This window comes from Rhinichthys klamathensis, unplaced genomic scaffold (assembly GCF_029890125.1).
Source record: "Rhinichthys klamathensis goyatoka isolate OS25496 unplaced genomic scaffold, OSU_Roscu_1.1 h1tg000036l_1, whole genome shotgun sequence".
Taxonomy (NCBI): Eukaryota; Metazoa; Chordata; class Actinopteri; order Cypriniformes; family Leuciscidae; genus Rhinichthys; species Rhinichthys klamathensis.
Window position 1 is genome coordinate 5824755 of NW_026606584.1, and position 5670 is coordinate 5830424.

General features: G+C 41.5%; 1 long non-coding RNA gene across 1 annotated transcript; it reads left to right on the forward strand.

The window, feature by feature from the left end:
- The first annotated feature begins 621 nt into the window (after positions 1-621).
- LOC130081136 (uncharacterized) lies at positions 622-1131 on the forward strand. Its single transcript, XR_008806689.1, has 3 exons — positions 622-790; positions 901-974; positions 1077-1131. It is a non-coding gene; the product is annotated as an uncharacterized LOC130081136 (long non-coding RNA).
- The last annotated feature ends 4539 nt before the right edge of the window (positions 1132-5670 follow it).

The window sequence follows — 5670 nt, forward strand, 5'->3', positions numbered from 1 at the left end:
CAGTCGAATAATGAACTAACTTACGTAACCAAATTCTGAAGGACAATTCTCCCGCCCACGTGGGAATGGTAACGTTAGCAACATCTTTACGACAAGAAAGACTGATCAGTATAACTTGTGTTGTTTTCTAACTAAACATAATGATGTTTTGTTTGATTCGACAACCATGCTGCTAGTCTAGTTTAACTTACAGTGTTAGCTAACACATGCTGCTTCGCCTTTTTTACTCCCTGAATTCAAGCATGTTCGACATGTTGAAATGTATCTAGCTACAGTAGATCGCCAAAGCTTTACATCTAGAAAGAAAGCTTTACATCTAGAAAGTTTAACTTTTGGTGTTTTCTTACAAAAATAACGATGTGTGTGTATATATATATATATGTATATGTATATATGTGTGTATATGTATATATGTGTGTATATGTATATATGTGTGTATATGTATATGATTGTGTTTGTCTGAACATGGTTTTCTGTTGATCCACTTGTGAAAATGACTCGTTTTTTGAAGGGGTGAGCATTTTAATGTTATTGATTTTGCCTGGAAATTAATCAAAAAGTATACTTTATGCAAAATGTTCTTCTATTTTAAATGGTTCACATTGTTCAGTTTATCAACGAGGAGGATCTGCCATTTGCAGTGGTTCCGCAAGAGTGGCTCAGCGAGAGCATGTGCCATTGGCCCCCATTTAACCTCAGCAAAAAGACGAAGGCAACAATTTAGCCATCCTCTGCACACCTCCACACAGCACCTGGGAGAAACATCATTTTAAGTTCATGAAGGGAGCAGGTAAATGGGTCTGACTTGTGTATTTTTTTTTTTCCTGTATTTCATCTGTGTAATTTATTTTCTGTTTATTGTGGATAACTGACTCTTTCATTCATTATTCCCTACTCTAGAATCTTGGAAGTCTCAAGAAAAAAAACTCTAGAAAGATGCATCGATTCCAGAAAACCAGGAAAATGCTGAACTGGTATGTAAAATCTATTGCTGTTATGCTGGATTTGTGATCCTGCCACTAAACTATACCATTTGTTAGATTTTCAAATTTCTGTTTCCTCTTTCTCGCAACCAGGTTTCTCCCCAGTAATCCAGACTCCACTTCACAGAGCCAAGAGTTTGAGTACAAGTAAGTGATGTTATTTGTGAAGTTTTTTTTGTCTTGGAAACTATTGCTTCTATTTGAAGTCGGCATGAACCGGAAGTTACAAACGACTTTTCTCCAGTGTTGTGACGTATTTAAAAATGAAACGGTATAATGAACGGAGGGCAGGGTTTTACTCTAGCGCTCCTCTTCTCCATCTCTGCTCATAGCACGGTTTGAGGGGAGTTGCCACGCCCTCGCGCCATAGCACATGACCGGAAGAGAAGAGAAGTCGTTTCGAGGGGGGAAGGAAGGGTAACGTATTTGATTAAAGATTATAAGGCTACATGAATTTTAAAAGAATAATGAAGTGCACAGATAAATCATTTATAATAAACACTACAATATTACATATAAAAATACGAATTGTAAAATCTTACTTCAAGAGCAGGTGAAGCAAGTTCAACAAACAATGTTGAAGACGTTTGCTTGCACTGAGCAATTAGGTACAACTTGCAAACAGCACCTGTGGTTGTCAGTTTAATTCCCACTAGGGCTGTCAACTTTAGTCGTTTAGTCGACTAATCGGTCGATGCCGTCTTGGTCGACTGACGTTCTTATTGGTCGACCAGTCGCATTTTTTTTTTTTTTTTTTTTTTACCAATAGAACGAATTTTTCAATGATTTACTCCTTGATATTTATTCCTTTATAAGCAGTTATATATTACTGTATTCTAAATATAATTAGCCTATGGTTTATCCCCAACTTTAAATGCTTTAATTTAGGCTATTTTGTAACAGCGCCACAGTTTAGCGCACACACATAGAACACTCGCTCGCACCTGTGGCCGGCTGCGCTGCTGCTTCGTGCTCAGTGAGGGATATAGGTAGTTTAGCTGTATTCATTCAGTTAGAACGCTACTTGTTTCGGTTTTTATGTTTTTATACACTATATGTTTTTATCTCGATGCGGCGTGGACGCACTTGGAAAAAAAAGAGCGCGTCGCACCGCGACCGCGTTGCTTCCATCATTAGCGCACACCGCGCGCCTACATTTGAAATCGAACTTGAGCGCGCAAAAGACGTGAGCAGTCCCTTTAACGGCTTTATCATGCTGACTCAATAGATTGTTTTCTTGATATGTTTTTGTTTTTATTTGTACACTTGACGCATTTGAAAATAGCCTAAATAATGTAACAAAACGAAAATAAACCTATATGCGGTCCTACAATACAGCCTATTATTATTAGGAATGTTTTTTAGGCTCTTTGGTTTTTTGTGTGTGTTTGTTTTAAAACTCCTAGATCGGCTGGACAAAAGTTAACCCATAGCTTTGAAAGTAAAGAAGAATATACAGCCTGTATAAACGAGAGCTTTTGTTAGGATTTTTCATTGTGGCAGACAGCAGTTATATTTTTTGTAGCGTGTGGTGTGGTCAGGTGCGCGATTGTGACTGTTACTATACCTAGGAGGACAGAGCTCCTCACTTTTTGCAGTTTTTCAAAGAATTGTATTATTATTATAGTTTTATGTATTTTTGATGTTTTTTCGTTGTTGTTTTATAAATGCTCTATGACAATTATTAAAAAATGTTCAATCAAAACATTGCGTTTTTTTTTAGTCGACTAATCGTTGCGCAGGACAAGACTTTGGTCGACTAAGGATTTCTTTGGTTGACTACAGCCCTAATTCCCACTGGGGCTACCTGTACATGTAGTAGACCTAGATATAAAGTAAAATTTAAGATTGTATACTGCATATATTACAGTCTGAATCCTTAGCCTTTCACATTTTTTATTTATTTATGAGAAGCTTCAGAGAAATGTAATTTGTAACACTTTTTTGGATTTTCAGCTTGGTGTAGGGGATAAAGCATGTTTTAGAGACATGTTCCTTAAGACCATTGTTCAAAGTAAGTTGGATATTTTTTTTAGATTTAAGTAGATGTGTATGTCCTATTGTCCTCATGCAATTCAAATTAAATGACAGATCTGTATTTTCTATATTAGCCATCCGGAAGGACCCAGCAACCCTGGATGCACTGATGAGGCGGTCCAGGTTAACGTTACGCGTTACCTGAAAGGAGCATCTGACCGTGAAGGCAGAAAAAGGCGCCGCACAGCTGAGAGGGACCCACAGCCGACCACTTAAAACTATACTGACTACTGACACCCCAGAATCACTGACAACTGGAATCCTTTCTTTATCTTGCAGTCAGTAGAATCAAGACCCCTAAAGAAGTCAGAAGTGTCAGACTACACTCACTCACTGTGGAAATTACTTTCTTTTTCAAATAAAGCTTGTAAATCCTTGTGCCACAGGTCAGCATTGCCGTTATAATGGCCTATTCTACTCCAGAGCTTTACTATAAATTACTACCACTTATCATATTGTTAGAAATGGCTTGTAAATGTAGTTATACTTTTATTTATTTGGTATCTTGCACATTATTTGGTATCAAATATCCTCTTTACTTGTCATAATGTTTACTGGTAATTTGTTACCCTAGAGCTGTCCTTTTTATATGAACACTTATTGTAAGTGTTGTAATTTGCTTGTAAGGCTGTTTAACCAAAATTGAATTGGAAACCTGCATGTTAGTATATTGATTTATTTATTTTTCTGTTATGTTTCAGTGATCTGAAACATCTTGTTTAAATGACAGTTACTGTACTTTGAAATGTGGAATAAAAATGCCAATTGTAAATTTGTCTGGTTTGAGCAATCATTATTCTTGATAAACTGCATGCTATAAATAAATAAATAAATAAATAAAATATATATATATAGCCAGAATAAGCGGCGGCAGAGCGCTCGAAAATAGCGTTTGCCTCCGGCGGGCCGCGGAAGGACGGCCTTCAATATAAAGGCGGCGGAACGGCGGTTGGCCCGCGGGCCGGCCGCTTAACGAAGGCGGTAGGAAGGCGGCTGCCGCTTTTAAAAAGCGGCTGCCGCCGGCGGTGCGCCGTCCAACGTGTTTGCGATGTCGCCATTCTGCCGCTTCTACTGCCGCCGGAGAACCGACGGTGGTCCGCCGACTCATTGCTATCTGGGATGCACCCCTGCGCGTTTTTATCCCATCGTTTATCACCTGCCGAGCGTAATTATGACATTGGTAACAGAGAGTTGTTGGCAGTCAAGTTAGCGCTGGAAGAATGGCGTCACTGGTTAGAAGGCTCAGGGGTACCTTTTATCGTATGGACTGATCATAAGAATCTGGAATATATCAGAACCGCCAAAAGACTCAACTCTAGGCAGGCTCGGTGGGCACTTTTTTTCGGACGTTTTGACTTTTCTCTCTCGTACCGCCCAGGTTCCAAAAACATCAAACCCGATTCTTTATCTCGTATTTTTGACCAATCCGAACGCCCGTCTACTCCCGAGTGTATTTTACCTGAGACATTAGTGGTCTCCACTCTCAGATGGGAGGTCGAGTCGAAGGTCATGAAGGCCTTAGAAGGGGTAACGCCTCCGCCTGATTGCCCACCGAATCGGTTGTTTGTGCCAGAGGAGTGTCGGTCCAACGTTATTCAGTGGGGGCATTGTTCCAGTGTGGCTTGTCATCCAGGAGTTAATCGTACCAGTTATTTGGTCAGGCAACGATTCTGGTGGCCACTTATGGCTCGTGACATCCGCAGTTTTGTTTTGGCTTGCTCTGTTTGTGCCATTGGTAAATCCTCCAATCGACCCCCAGATGGGTTACTCCAACCGCTGTCTGTCCCTTCGAGACCCTGGTCCCACATCGCACTAGATTTTATTACCGCCCTCCCAGGGCAAGACGGTTGTTTTGACTGTCGTGGACCGGTTCTCGAAGGCGGCTCATTTTATTCCCTTGCCCAAATTACCCTCTGCCAAGGAGACAGCGGTAACCGTCGTTGATCACGTCTTTCGCTTACATGGCCTTCCGATAGACATGGTTTCTGACAGGGGTCCCCAATTTGTGTCCAAATTTTGGCAAGAATTTTGTAAGTTACTGGGAGCGACTGTCAGTCTTTCTTCGGGGTTCCATCCCCAAAGCAATGGTCAAACTGAGAGAGCCAACCAAGATTTGGAGAGAGTGTTGCGATGTTTGGTTTCCAAGAATCCTTCCTCCTGGTGTCAACAATTGTCTATGGTGGAGTACGCCCACAATTCGTTACCAGTGTCATCCACGGGCCTCACTCCGTTTGAATGTAGTTTAGGTTACCAGCCACCAGTTTTTGCCAGTACAGAATCTGAGGTCGCGGTCCCCTCCGCCCACGCCTTCGTCCAGAGGTGCCGCCACACTTGGATGAGAGCCCGTGAGACTAAGAGCGCACTAAGGCTAAGGCCGATCGCCACCGGTCGAAGCCTCCCGTATACGTCGTGGGTCAAAAAGTGTGGCTTTCTACTAAGAATATTCCTCTCCGATCCGTATCTAATAAACTTGTTCCCAAATTTATCGGCCCGTTTCCTGTCACCAAAATCATTAGTCCGGTGGCAGTCCAACTCAAACTTCCTCCTGCGTACAGGAGAATTCATCCCGCCTTCCATGTGTCTAAGATTAAACCTGTGTTTCATGCACGCATTAATCCGCCAGTCCCGGTTCCTCCCCCGCCGCGTCTCG